Genomic DNA, 16,056 nt, shown 5'->3' with positions numbered 1-16,056 from the left:
ACTGTCAACAGTTTGGCGCCGTCTGTGGGAACGTAAGCACCAAGCTACTGTTCTGCCATTACTTCCAGCAAGGAAAAATGCCGAGACGTTCGAAGCGTCTCAAGGAGCCTCGAGAGGTGGAGGTCCACCTTACCGGAGTCCAGCTGAAGGCCTCCATGAAGGATCCACCTCCACCCCGAGACGTAGACCCCCCAAGGGACCCTGAGGTTCACCAGAATGACAAGGAGGCCTCATCTCCGGCCATCCCGCCCGGTGAGAATCCTCCAAGGACAACTACTGCAGCACCCGGGAACGCCAACGAGTTCTCTCCTCCCAAACCACCGAAGGTACCGAACTCCGGCTGGCAAGACCCGGGCCCCTCAACACACAGACGCGATAAACAACCCCGGGTCCATTCCGTGAGCTCGAGTTCTAAATCTCGTTTCTATGAAGAGGAGATTCGTGAACTGCACCGTAAAAACCAAAGACTGGAGACTACCCTGGAGAACATGCAGGAGGTGCTGAATGGCCTGTTGCAAGGTAAGTCGAACGTGACCCTGCCCAAGAGGAAAGAGAAGGGTCGAGAAACCACTATCCCAGTAGACGACGGAAGGACCAGACACTCCACCAGTAACACCCCCAGGGAAAAGCCACAAGAGCATCCTAGACCATCGAGGCCACCCCAGGAGCCAAAGCAAGGGAACAATGGTGGCTCTCGCAGCGACGTCGAGGTCACCTCAAAGAGGACGCCCTCAGACCTACGAGAGGAGCTCAACAAGAAGAGGGCGAATAAGAGAACTACCCCTCCTACTGACCCCTGGGACGGCAAAGGAAAGGAAGATGTCAACCCGTCCATGTTGAGGGACTCCCTGAAGAAGAGGAGGCAAGACCTCGATACGGAGATGAAGAGCCTGCGGAGTAAGATTGTCACCGTGTCTGGAGGGCAGAGCCTTGAGGAAGAGTTCGACTATGAATTGCCTTTCACCAAAGAGATCCAAGCCATTCGACTCCCAGCCAACTTCAAGGAGCCTCATATGACCCCGTATGAAGGAAGCACCGACCCCAAGTACCATCTAGACGCATTCAATGACTTAATGAAGCTGAGGGGGATAAGTAGCGGGGCTAGATGCCACTGTTTCGTAGTCACGTTGAAAGGGCCCGCATACAAATGGTTTAAGAGACTTCGACTGGGGTCCGTCAGGTCTTGGCAACAATTTTCAGACAAATTTCTCCAGCAGCATCATGCCGTGCGTGATTATACAATGCCAGGGACTAGCCTAGCCAATGTAAAACAGGGCGAAAATGAGAGCCTAAAAAACTATATCCATAGGTTCAATATGGAAGCAGCCAAAGTGGGGAGCCTGACCCGCAGAGAGTTAAAAATGGCCATCACCGCCGGGGTGCTTCCGGGAAGCAAGTTGTGGGATAATATGCTCAAGAGGGAAGTCACAGATCTAGATGACTTCTACGAGAGAGCACAGAAGTATATTCGTGTAGAGGACGGTCACGCGAACTTAAAGGCGGGAATGGGCGAGTCCCCTGCACAGCCCCCAACCAATGAAGGGTCGAATGGTGCGAAGAAGAAGAGGGCATACGAAGGATCGAGGGATGATCAACATAGAAAACCCAAGCGGGGAAGCGACCATAGGCAAACGGCTTATACTTTCTATACGGACCTGACGGATACAAGGGAGCATATCTACATCACCAACGAGAAGCGGGTTCCCTTCAAGAAGCCCCCACCAATGAGGAAGGATTGGTCCCAGAGGGATCCCAATAGGTACTGCCAATACCACAAGGATATTGGTCACACCACAGCAGAATGTATCCACCTGAAAGAAGAAATTGAGGAACTCATCCGCAGGGGGCACCTAGGTCGGTATGTCAGGAAGGAAAGGCTGAAAACGGAGGACGAACCAGTGCTATCTAGGACGCATAGAGAAGCTCCAGAGATACAGGGGGAAGTGAGAACTATTTTTGGAGGTCCAGGGCTTGGGGGAGATTCCCGGAAAGGACGAGATCGGTATGCTAGAGAAGCCAGGCGAAGTCCACCACCCTGCATTATGAGTTTGGAACAACGACCCCCAAAGAGCTTCAAGGGAGAAAATGACTCGATCACTTTCACTGAGGAGGACGCGCGGGGGGTACACTTCCCCCACAATGATCCGCTGGTGTTGACAGTTCAGTTGGTCAACCGGCGGGTGCATCGAGTCCTCGTAGACAATGGAAGTTCTGTGGACATCTTATATCGCCCCGCCCTGGAAAAGATGGGTTTGGGCATCAGGCACTTGAAGCCTTGTCAATCCTCCCTATACGGGTTCGCAGGGGACTCGATACAACCTTTAGGGGTGATCGAATTAGCACTCACTATGGGTGAACAACCCCGACAAACCACGATCATAGCAAACTTCGTCGTAGTAGATTGCGCCTCTGCTTTCGATGCGGTATTGGGGAGACCACCCCTAAGAGAATTGAAAGCAATCACTTCAATATACCACCTCACCGTCAAGTTCCCAACTCCTGGTGGGGTAGCGAGTATGAAGGGAGAACAAAGAGAGGCAAGGGAGTGTTATAACACCTCCCTTCACAAGTCAGAGAAGCCATCAGAACCAACAGCGATGGTGATGCACGGAGGTACAGACCCACAGGGACAAGACCCCAGAATCACGAAAGGCCCAACCAGGTAAGACTAGCAATGAGACTCCCACACCTGGTACAAGTAGTAGCTATGCTTAGTTTGTTGCAGGTTATGCTATTTTAGTAGATAAGAATCAAAGAGGTTACCTAGATAACCTCCCAAGTAGATGTAAGCCTTTTACCTATCTATATATCGTTGTAATCCGACTACCATGAATGAAACTGTCTTCCACTTCGTGTGTAACTTACTTCTTTATGCGAATATCAACTAAAGTCCCCACCGAGATAAATCTCACCAGGTACTTGGGGGGCAGGATGACAAAAGTAAACAAAAAAAATTGTCTCTTATATTCACAAGGATTAGCTACCCTTATGAATATCAAGGGATTGGTTCAAAAGGATGACCCCCGACGAAAGGCCGACACCCCAAGAGGTGAGGCTGTAAGGAGGGAATCACCCAATAAGTCTAGATCGACCATTAAGCCGGCTAGCCCAAAAAGGGTCTTACAAGGGACCCTTGGAAAAAAAATAGTACTATGTATAAGGACGAGAAGGACGCTTCTCGCAAAAAGTAACAAGCGCGCGCAAAGAATATAAAAGGACCCCAACAGCCCAACGGGTTAAAGTGTCCTTACAAGTATAACCAAGGTGCACCAGAAAGGTTATCTCCATCAAATAAAAAAAAAATGTAATCCACGAACAACAGTGATAAGAGGGACTCATCAGAGCCCCTTAAGTTTGACAAAAAAAAAGAGAGAAGAAATGGTACAAGGGATTACATAACAAAAGCATACATAGACAGAGTACAAGGGGATCTACGAATCTCCACCATGATCTTTCCACTCAGAAATCTTCTCGACGGCATGGTCCCCGAAAGGAGATAGGTCAACGGTGGGGTTAGTCCTCCAAACAGCATGCAACGTTTTCCCGATTATGCGATCCTCCACGTTCACAAGCTCAGCCTCAAGCACAGCGATCCTCCCGTTCAGAGTTTGGATGGTAGCCTCCAACTGAATGTTGCTCTGAGAGGTTGAGGTAGCCCGGGCCAAGGCGGTATCCCTCTGGCATACCATCTCGGCCAGTTGGCTGGACAAGGCATCCTTCGCAGTCTGGGCCACCGAAAGGTTCCTCAGTGCCTCCTCAAGCTCGTGTTGCAACCGTTGAGCCGATGAAGAGTGGGAGGCAAGCAGCCGATGGTTCAAAATAGAGGCCTGATTGAGGATGAAGATATGAAACAAAGCCTTAGGGGTCAGATGATACACCAGAAGTAATATAAACGATATTTATGTGGCTATCATAAATTAATAAACCAAGTATCGCGACAGTTACCTGCAAGGAGGCTCGCATATAGGCATTCTCTAGCTCAGCCTCGGGAACATCGTGCAGCGTCCCCCATTCACCCTCAGGAAAGTTTCCCAAGTGATGGCTCATGGCTTCCCCATATTGGCTCGCCAGGGGATGATCTTCGGGAATAAAAACATGAGCTGAGCCGGGGGAGGCGCGAGTGCTTGTCGAGGCCCGTTTTGGCAAGGATGGGGACCGAGAAGGCCCTGACCCGTCCACAGTAGTGCGAGGAGAAGAAGAGTGCGGGGTCGTCTCCTGGGGTAAAGAGACGCCTGTGGATGCCCACCTGGAATGCCCCCTCGGGGGGGCAAGGGGCAGGGGCGTCAAAGGCAAACTCACCGCCAGGCGTTAACGGCGACATCCGAGAGGTAGCACCGCCAGTATGACCTTCATCGGCTACACCCTTAGCCCTGCCAGCAACAGAGTACAAGCAGGAGTAGTTCTCAGACACCACGGTCTCCTCAACATCCATATGGTCACCCGGGGAATAGACGTAATCCCTATCGGCTGCTTCATCGTAATTCCTTTCATCGTGACCATATACCCACGGACTCTCAAGTACGGGTGCCACTGGGGGTAAATCAACAGAGTCGGGTGACGCGGGGCGTGGATCCTCAGATTCAGGGGAAATGGAGCATAAGGTAACTTTCTGGTCCGGGGTCAGCAGCCCACATAAGTGGAGATTGCTCTCCGTGAAAAGGGCGCTGGCTTGTTTGCGTTCCTTCGGCATAGCCAGGATTTGTATTACCCGGTCATGAGCTGCCCGTTTCAGATTAGGACCGACAACCCCTAAGAGACCTGCCATCGAACGAAAGGAAATTACCACAGTTACAAGAACTATAAAAAAAGAGGTCGATTAATAAGAGAAATTTCTGGTATATGGGATCAAAGTGATGATAGCCTTACGTGGGGCATTGAAGTTAGAGTATCGGGTCTGCCCACTATAAGTATAGAAGTAGTCTGACTTCCAAGCCCCCCTATTGGAAATAGATCCCTCCAAGAGGGAACTCCCTTTAAGGGCCGCGGCTTTCTGGAGCTGGTAGAACCCGGGGGCTGATGTAGTCTCCCTCAGGGTGAAGAAGTAATGAACCTCACTTATGGAAGGCCCCCTAGAGTACACCTGATGGTACAACACATACAAACAGCTCAACATCACCCAGGAGTTGGGGGACAATTGTAGTGGCGCTAATTCAAAGTAGTCCAGCACTTTGATGAAGAAAGAGTGGAGTGGCAGAGCTCCACCAGATCGTATTATGGCATCGCTAAACGCCACGAATCCCTTTTGCAGTGCAGACGCGCGTTCCTTGCGCTCTGGTATAACAAACTTGAGGTTCAGGGGTAACTTATGGGCTTTCAGCATGTTGCCCAATTTCTTCAGGGTAACGGTAGACCTTCCAACTTCATCAGAAGTGTCCAAAACTCTCTTCGACATCTCGGGTACCTGGACAAAGTAAGGCAATTTATGAGCAACCGACTTTCTAAGGGTCCTAGAAGATCCCCCACATGTCCTATGTCTACCAGCTCTTTGCTTAACCCTAGGGCGCAAGACAGGGGATAGGAGAGGGAACGCGGGCGGCACCATGGAAAGGAACTCCGGCTCAACCAATTCATGTCCACCTCCTTCAAAGGAGGAATCCACGTAATCGGGAGACTCGTCGCGACAGAAGGAAAAGGGCTCGGGGGGCAAGTTTTCTTCTAGGCAAGCAATTTCGGAAAGGCAATCCTGGAGGGTGGATTGTAGCCGGGAAATGTATGTCGCTTGCCGGGGGAAGAGATCAGAACCCGCGTCCCCAGGATGGGATTCTAGCTCCCTCTCTAGACAGTACGCCTTATGTCTAAGGTAAGATAATCTCCTGAGGTAGAGCGCCCGCACACCCCCGCGGTTAGAAGGTTTACATGCGTCGACCTCCGATTCGGAGGAGGACAACTCAATAAATTCGACATTAGACGGAACTTTGGGACATCGCCTAGACGCCATGGACAAGCTAAGACTCGAGGGCGTGTGCGCATAAGGGCGACTCAATATCTACAACACGAGTGTGAGGGTATAAGAAAAGGGCCGGTGTATGGAAACTGGAAAGGCTATGCGAAGAAAATGCTAAACTCTGAAGGTTGAATGTCATGCAACCATCGATCTTACTCTCGTATAATCAATGCAAAACGAAAGGGAGAAGAGATGAAAGAGACATACTTGCGGGGATACGAAACTGAGGGGACGCGAGGACAGACTTACAAAGGAGCAGGAGCAAGATCGTAGGAGCGAGGTAATGCCCAGCTTTGCCATGAAGCTAAAAAAAAAAAAAAAAAAAAAATTAAAACAAAAAGAAAAAAAGAAGAGAAAGAAAGAAGAATGGAAATAAAAGAAGGGATACCTCAAAAATGCTTCTATTGAGAATAGAACCTTGGAGCTCTTGGAAGAGGCTTAGAGGGAATACCACTAGGCTAAGCAAGTTTTTGTGTAGAGAAGTGGTTTCAAGCCTTGGAGTATTTATAGGGAAAGTCAATGCTCCCTAGCCCTTGGATCTATTTCCCTATAAATGGTGGAGATCAAGAGTACGGGTAACCTTGGGATCCGCGATGGAGGATGATTGGTCCTTATGCAATCTTAGGATCTCTCATGGATGCCCTCAAGTGTTGGGTGACTTTTGTGTTTCTTTGGACACTAAAAAAAGAAACACAACCCCAAGCCTCACCTCATGCTTCTTCAAGAGGCGTTGGAAAAATTGCCAAGGCAAAATCTCCCAAGATTGGCCGTGCATGTCAAGCAAGAGAAGTGGAGAGAGTCTACAAACACACTTAAAAGTGCACTTATAGACTCGGGGGGAAGTGTAAATGTGGAATTTTTTCCTTGTGAATTCTATTCACAAGTGAAGCTCTATGCTACGAGACATCCTGAAAGGGCATCACATGATGGTGAAGGAGTTGGGGTAAGAGAGTCACCCTCACTAGGCGAGGGACTTCGGCCACTTGCCGATCCAAACTTCACCCTCGCTATGCGAGGGCCCCTAGCTGGCCATCCGTGTGCGCCCCATTCCAGCAGGCATCAAGCCTCGTCCACACTCGGAGGAAGAGCGTCAGCCTCGCTATGCGAGGGACCCTCGCTATGCGAGGGTGAGGGCTATGTTGAGGTGTCCGTGCTCCTAGCCTCGCGACGCTGCACCTCGGAGGAAGAACGTCAGCCTCACTATGCGAGGGACCCTCGCTATGCGAGGGACCCTCGCTATGCGAGGATGAGGGCTGTGTTGAGGTATCCGTGTTCCTAGCCTCGCGACGCTGCGCTCAGAAGGAGGAGAGGCAGCCTCGCTATGCGAGGGTGAGGGGTGTGTTGAGGTACCCGTGCTCCTAGCCTCGTGTCTATGCGATCCCCATAGGCCGGCCCTGACCCTCGACACCTCGACTTCTCAGGACATGCATAGGATGAAGCCTCCTTGGCACAGGCATGATATCACTTAGGGGAATCTTGTTGATATGCCAAACGAACGTGGAGCATTTAACGGGAATTGATGAGGACCACCGAGTACGGAACACGTGCGCTGACACGGGGTGTACGATTATGGAGAGAACAGAGGCACGACCCTATGATCTGCGTCTGAGGAGTAGTGGCGGTACGGACCTGTACGAAGAGTGGTGAGACCACTTGGACATCCTCGACCATGCGCCAGAGCCGACAGTACTGTGTCCAGGGCCACGACTCTGACACCATCAAGGTAGACACCACTACGCCCTGAGCCACTACTTTATCAGAGTACCTATGTACGTCCCAGTGGTCTAGGACTTGTTTGTATCCTGGGCCAATAGAGCCTCCCCTATAAATAGGCTCCAACCCCTCAGGCTAAGGGGTTGGAAAACTGAATGTAAAAACGAGACTTATGAAATATATGCTTCTGGTTCTCATGCTTGCCTGAGTTTTCTCCTGTTGTTTAGAGTTCTTTCTATCTAATTCATAGCTTCTTATAGTATAGAGATTGAAGTTTTCTAACCATCAATCGTTGACGAGTTCTTACTGTCAACAATGGTTTAGATTTTCTTTTCATCTTATTTTCTTTAGAGGACTTATGGTTTCTTATGTTTGGTTTTAGGAGTTTTCAATCCCGCTCTTGTCTCCAATATTCCAGTTTTTGGTAAGGAAAATTAGATAGTTTAGTTTATGATCTAGGCTATGTTTTTGTATGACTTAACATTTCAGGTACAATAAAGGGTAAGTGTGTCTGGACCTAAGGTGTCTAGTGATGTATGATGGACTTATGTCTGGTAGGCTCGGTTGCCAAAATTTTATGACGGACCTAAGTTGATGTCCGGTGTATGACAGACTTTTGTCCAGGGCTTAATTGCCACCCCCTTGTATAAGCACTTATCTTTTTTATTATATCTGACTTGTTATTATGATCTATGACCTATAGTTTTGATTATGACTTATGACCTATGACTATGAACTATGACTTAGATTATGATTTATGATTATGACTTAGGCTATGATATGACCTAGGGTTTTATGATGTTGTATGATTTGTATAAATAAGTTTTTGTTATGACTCTTGTGTAATTTAGGATATGTTGATTATATGACTATATGACTAACTCTTGTTTGTATTTTCCTTGCTGGGCTCAGAAGCTCACTCCTTATGATGTTGTTGTGCAAAAAATTGATGATATAAAGGCCGGTGGCGAGTGGGACCTAGGAGCTTCATGATGTACTCGTGGGGACCATATAGTCGAGGAAGATCAAGTGGGCCTATTTTTATTAAAGCATGTTTATTTTAAAGTTTTATTTAAATGTTGCTCATTTTTATATTAAAGACAATTATTTTATTTTTGTAAAACCATGGATCCATGTATTTATTTTCAAGTTTTTATTCAATAAAAGAGCAATATTTATGATTATGATCCAACGCTATGTTCTTGATAATTTATGAGAAATTAAGGCGTTACATTTGTCAAGCAGTCTCCTCTTTTGTTGCACTGGTGGGTAGTTCTTGTCCACATTGAGCACATGTCTTATCACAGATGGAGAAATTCCAACCATGTCCTTATGTGACCAGGCAAAGACGTCCTGGTCCTTCTTCAAAAATTGTACCAACCGTGCCTTAATTTCCACCTTTAGGCCCTTCCCGACTTTAATTTCTCTCGTCGGGTTCTCTCCTCATCTAGTAGGACTTTGTCAAGATCTTCGACTGGTCCTACCCCCATGATGTCATCCCCAAAGCGAGGATCGATGTCGTTTCCCCCGCTTTGGGAAACTTGCTATAATAACAAATCTTCGTTAAAAGTAGCCCTCGTCTCCAGTAGAGTGTTCCTTTCAACGTCAACTTCCATGTTGACAACCTCATCGATTTCTTCCTTCTCTTCGCAGTAGGTTACTACTATGTTGTTTACGCATGGTCCTTTCTTTGCCTTGACCACTGACACATTATACCATTCTCGTGCCTCCCTTTGGTAACCCTGTACGTATCCTTGCCCTACGTTTGTGGGGAACTTCAAAGATAGATGCCAGATAGATACTGATGCATGTAACGCCATCAAGAGGGGTATCTTGAGCACTACATTATTAGTCGATGAGCAATGTAACGCCCTGGTTACCCCAGAACAATTACGGTGAACGGTGAACCAGAAATATGACTCGCTACCCGAGTCCTTTGGTTAAAAACGTGCTTCTAAGTGTTATTAACAGGCTAAGGTGGAAAACTAATAAAAAGGAAAGGATATATTTTATTAAGTACATAAAAAGGTTCATGGGCCCATCAAAACGTTTACAAATTATTTACAACTCAAAATGGTCATTATAGTTTCATGTTTACAAACCCTCTGACCTAAGCGGAAAAAATAGGGTAAACCCCCTAGTTCCTATGCGAACTCCTTGGTCGTGGTGGTCAAGCGGCCGAATATGTACACATCACCACCTAAGCTCTCCACTCAAGGCTAGGTGAGCTTTTCTTTCCCTTTACATGCACCACATAGCACCCATGAGCCAAGGCCCAGCAAGAAAACACAATATAGCATGATATAATATCAACAATGATCATAATAACCATTCAGGACTTTCAGTCCAAGACAGGTAAGTGACAGTTGCAAAAGTCACTAAGATGGGTACAATTTCCTTTAGCCATGTGACGATAGGGTCACCAAGGCTTAACAGATAAGTGAACCTTTCACTAGCTTAAACAAGATAGGTGCATGATGACTAGTCACCAACATAACCTTCCTCATGACTCTAGAGTCATAACTATGGAACACTGTTCCCTAGCCATGTGACAAGCAGTCACCTAGGCCTTAGGCCCTGGCTCTGAGTAACTAGTCTTAGACTAGCCAAGCACTTATAAGATTCATCGACCTTAGGGTCGGTCCAATGTTAATGCCTTAGAGTCATTCAACGCTGATATCGATTAGATCTAATCTTCATTCGGCCCTACATTCAGGACGCTTATGCCGTTTCTGACTCTTAGGTCAGTATCCCTGACTAGTCAGTACCATATACAAGTAAACAATATTCGCTAGCATTTAATATGCAATCAATGTCCACATTTATCAACCAACATACCTCAACAACAATCATGCATGTCATATACACAGGGTGCAATTTCTTACCTCAGGTTCGAGCGAGAAATAATATAAGAACGACCCTTGAGAATGATCAACCTTTAGATTCCTTAGTGGTTACCTAATCATAACCAATTAGAAACCATTAATAAAATAAATCCATGAATGGTTCACAATCTAAACCACACTCCCGGGATCAATCCATCACTCTCGGGACTCTCAATCTACTCAAAAGGGGTAAATGAACCAACCCCCGAGCCTTAAAAACCATCCAGAGCCCTAAAAATAACATCCCCTGAAACTGACCTAGCACCTAGGCACTGCCAACTAGTGCTGGGGCGCCAGGACTGGCGCTAGGGCGCCAGCTTCAGACAAACAACACCTCTTATTTTCCCTCCTTGCGATTCCCCTTGAAACCAACCTTCCAAAACAATCCCAAACCTTACCAAAACATCCAATTCAACCCCTAAACTTCATCTACATCACACCCTCATCAAAACCCAATCAATCTTACACAAAACTCCCATTAATTCCAACTATCCACATCAAAATCTATAGGCTGAAAACTAAAAGAAAAACAAAGTATAACTTAAAATTCATGGATGATTTCTTACCTCAAGCTAGTTTTGAATCCTCCTCAATGGATGAACTAAGTCTATAACCTCCAAGCTTTGATTTCCTAGCTTGATTCTTCAATTTGGGACCAAAAACTTCAAAGGAAGATAGAGGGAAGATGATGTACGTGAAGAAGAAACCTTGCTCTGTTTTTAGTTCTGAATGTTTCTATAGCCAACTAAGTCATACATATCCCAAGCCAAATGACCTTAATGCCCCTAGGTCAAATAAAAGTTCTAAAGCCTCCCAAGGGTAAAATCGTCATCTTTCACCTATTTCGTTAATCATAATTAATGCTCTCAAGTTCCCACTATCCTCGATATTCTCAAATACCAATAATTCATATCCCGTTACCCTTTTATTCCCGGCAACGCTCTAATCATTAAAACATCCGGAGACTCACCCCGAGCCTCGAACTTAATCCCGTTATGACTAAACCGCTACTTAATATTCAAAGATTGTCTCATGCCGAATAGCTTGAACAAATCCACATGATAATGTGGCCTCAACAATATATCACTGACATGCATACAAATATACAATTACGCCCTTAACATGCCAAATTACCAAAATACCCCTGTCATGAAATGTGGACCCACATGCATACATTTAACATCATATTATAATACAATTCACATAAACATGCATATATTCATTTAATGGCATAATTAAACAGTTATGGCCCTCCCAGCCTACTAATCTAGCCATTAAACCGCATTAGGGATTTTGGGGCATTACAAGCAATCTACCACCAAGAACTTTGTCATCATAGTCCCCTGCCCGGGGGCATCCCCCACCGTGACCGATAGGCATTCTCCAGTGAACTCATATATCACTTGGGAACATGGTGTCAGGTCCTTGACCGTGAGCTTCATCTTCTCGAGGGATAATTTGTAGATGATATCTACTGAGCTTCCTGCATCTCTTCACTCGGGCATTGGTGATTTGAATGGTAAGGACCAGAGGGTCATTGTGGGGGCACCTCACGTGCCTGGCGCCATCCTCCGTAAAAGTGAGAGTTTCACTTTCATACTTTGGATTCTTTGGAGAGCGCTCCTCGACTGCCATGCACTGGGAAGACTCCCCTACCTCATGTCTTAGGGTCCTTACATATCGCTCATGAGCATTGTTACTGTTACCTACTATGTGGGCCCCCCCACATATGGTATCCAGTGTGAAGTCTACGGTGGTTAGCTCTAGTGGTGGACTCCTCTGTCTTTGGAATTCTGGATTCTTGCTCGGGGTTTTGGTCTTGACTCAGTACCTCAAGCGTTTTCCTAATCAGAGAAGAAACTCTATCACATCCTTCAATTGTTTGCACTCATTTGTGTCGTGCCCATAATCATCATGGAAATGACAAAATTTATTCTTGTCTATCTTTCCTTTTGAGCACAAGGGTGGTGGCTTTCGATATGGTACCTCCTGATATGTTGCCAAGTAAATCTCAACCCTTAATGTAGTCAGGATGGTATAATTGGTAGGGCTGATGCTTAGGCTGTTTGTCGGCTGGTGCTGACTTAGCTTTCTTTTCTCCACCCTGCTCGGCCCCTGAGGTATTCCACTTCTTACCGTTGCCCCCATTGCCGCCCTGAGGGTTTGCGCCGTTCTTATCTTCTTTGACAGTGGTCGGATGATTTATGCCTTTTTATTCCTTCAATAGCATCATTTAGCTTCATGTATTTGTCTGCTTGGTCCAAGCACTCCTGCAAGGTGTTGATGGGGTTCCTGTGTATGTTATCCTACAAAGGACTATGATTAATTATTCCTGCCGAGATGGCAACGAACTTCCCTTCATCTCCTACTATGGACGCTAGGTTTGCCTCTCATGAATCTATGGATGTAGTCCTTCAGGGATTCATCCTTCCCTTGCTTGATGTCAGCTAACTAATTGGCATAAACTAGTTGAATTCGTCCGACATTGAAGACCTTGCAAAATTCCTTCCTGAACTGCTCCCAGGAAGTGATGGATCCAGGTTTGAATTTCCCATACCATTCCTGAGCTGAGTCAGAGAGAGTGGTAGGGAATACTCTGCACCTATAATTATGCTCCACACCAAGTAACTCCATCTGATCCTCGAACTTTCTAATGTGTCATACTGGGTCTTCCTTCCGAGTGTATGTTGGGAGTTTCAGGTCTTGTATTTTGGTGGTGGATGAGCAGCTTGGATATTAGCACTGAAGGGACTCCCACTTCTATGAGTCAGCTCGATATTGGAAGGTTTCTTTGTCAAAACCTGAACATCCATGACGAGTGCATCTATTTGAGCCTACACTGCTGGTGGGATCGCTACTTCTGTTGATGACTTCCCTCAGATCCTAAGGTTGTGCATCTTTCCTGAGTCTATCAAACACGGTATTGGTGTTGTTCATCAGCTCCTTTCCCTTGCAAAACTGACGGTGTAGGGGTGGTAGGTCCGCCTTGCCCCTGTCGGTGCAACCCTGCCCCCGAGCCTTTCCTCCTACATGAATTTGAGCGGCCATTTCCATTCCTATCACGCCTCTCAGATGTTTGACCCTCAACTCTTTCGTTTTTCCACCTGTCCCCCTAGGAGGGGACCTTCGGGTTTGTAACACTCTTACTCCAAGAAGAAGTGTTATTCTTCTTAGTCATGGAGGAGGCAGTCTTGGACTGTGCCTCTTCATCGTGTCTCTAGGAAATTGGCTCTAAGAGCGTCCTTGGGGTTCGACTCCTCCCCTGGGACTATCTGTTACTGTTGTCTCGAATTCCTGCTGCTTTGGCTTGAGCCTCCTTCACCGCCTGAGCAGCGGCTTCAGCGTTAGCTCGAGCTAACTGGGTAGCCGCCTCAAGGGCCACAATAGCCTCATGGTGCCTCCGGTCAGCTTCCTGCTCCCTCTGGATCATCCTCTGGACCTTCTCATCAATCTCTTGTTGTTGTCGTTCCATAGTCGCCCTCTGGAGGGCAATTTCTGCAGCAAAGGCCTCGTGCCTCGCCAAAAATTGCGCCATCTCCTCTTGGTGAGCATCTTGTGGATTTTCTGCATCAGGTTGGTCTCCAACCTCCACCTGAGGTTCGCTAACAGGATCGATGGGATCTTGAGTGGTGGAATCCCTAGGAGCCATCTTCTTTGTCTTACTGGATTTTGGAAGTGTTGACGCGGATCTTCGCCAACATGTAATAAAGAAAAGAAGAGAAAGGGATTAGTGCTAAGGTTGAACCGAAACAGATATATGATCTTAGAAAATGAAATGGTGACTCAAAATACGTTTTTTGAGTGGTTCAAAGGTTAAAATCCTTCTACTCCACTAGTTAGTATCATTCCTATATACTAGGTATTTAATTACAGGGTCTTTCTTACAATCGAGAATCCAACCTCTATTAACTCCCAAGGTCTCCATATTTATAGGAGAAGGCACCTGGGAGTTGGTAAGAAGGTCATCCTGTGACCTTCTTGCATATCGTGTCAACTCTGTGACATTCATGATTAATTCCTAAACCTGACACATGAGTGTGGTCAAATCAATAGGTAAGGGGATAATGGGCTGCACGGCCCAAACCAGTCGTGGGAGTCTGAATACGCACGTTTCTGTTGCGTGTCTGAGAAGTCAGTGATATATCAAACACGTGATGTCTGATATATGCACGTTTACCTTGCGTGGTTGACTATATAAAAGGTCACAGCCTCCACATCCAGCTCGTACCACGAGCTGGATGCTTACCTCGATCTGCAGCCTTCAGGGTCCAGACTCAGTCCTTTGAGCAATTTTGGTGAACCCTTAATTTACCTCGAGCTAAAGAGGTAGGGCCTTACGATGGCAGCTGCGGTTTCGGGGAGGTCCACGTGGTAGTCATGATTAGGCCGTATCTCAGCTCGTTAGTCAGCCCGTGGGAAAATCAGGGCGTACATCTGCCCCCCAAGCCTCTGCTCGTGGTACATGACATCGTGTAAGGCCACAGTAGGGGCTTTTAGGCTTCCCCATGAACTCTTCATATTCCACATTCTACGCAGGCGCCGAATACATGGAACATCATGGTTGGTGACGGTACATCTTCCGAGAACCGCATTAAATGGCCTAGCCTATGCCCAGCCGTCGTTTCATCTTTCGAGTGGAGGGCCTTGGATCCCACATCAGGGCAATCCAACGGCCCTCTTCACTTGACCCTTCACGCATATAAAAAGGGGTGGCCACCTTACGCACGGGCCACCCGTTCATTTGCAATTTTTCAGAAAATTTTCCCTTCTTCTCTCTTCATCTTCAAGAGAAAAAACCCTTTTCTTCCGGACCGCCATTCCTAACATTCAAGAGGTTCAGGCGCAGAGACTCCTTTGAAGCCTTGGAACCAACTGCTCCAACGAAGCCCTAACCCAGGCGATATCTTCATCCACTTCCCAGCCAAACACTCTGTAAGTCTCCTAACTGTGCATGTTTCGAAGTTATTTTTTACTGTAGCTTAGGTAAATATTTACTGTAGCCACATGCAAGGGTTTGCTGGGTTTTGTGGGAATGAAGGGTGAAAGTCTTTTAGGTTAGGGTATTGTTTGTAGTAGGAAGCCGTTTAGGAGCATGGTTTACAGGATGCATTTTCTGGGGAAATTTTTTGGGTATGATTCTTGTGATATTAGTTCAAAATATTCAGTATTTTGGGTGCAAAACCGGGTAGCTTAGGGGACACGCTTCACAGGCGGTTTTGCCTTTCATGCCTATTGGAACTTTCCCTCCAAGGCAACATTTTAACCTGACCCTCCTGACACACGAATTCTGAGTAATCGAGGATCTGTTGGGAGCACAGGCGCGTGTTCATAGAACTGCGTGGTCTCACTCTCCACAGGCTGGGCTTACCTCAGCTCGTGCAAAGAATGCTCTTTTTGACTCTTCCTTATGCTTGGGTCGCCTTTTCTGAAATCTTTTCTTTTGTTCGCTAGGCGACCAGATGGCACCGAAGAAGAATGCTCCAAAGAAGACCGCGGGTAGCTCGGCCTCCTAGC

Source organism: Humulus lupulus, chromosome 2, assembly GCF_963169125.1.
Source record: "Humulus lupulus chromosome 2, drHumLupu1.1, whole genome shotgun sequence".
Classification (NCBI taxonomy): Eukaryota; Viridiplantae; Streptophyta; class Magnoliopsida; order Rosales; family Cannabaceae; genus Humulus; species Humulus lupulus.
This window is presented reverse-complemented; position numbering follows the sequence as displayed.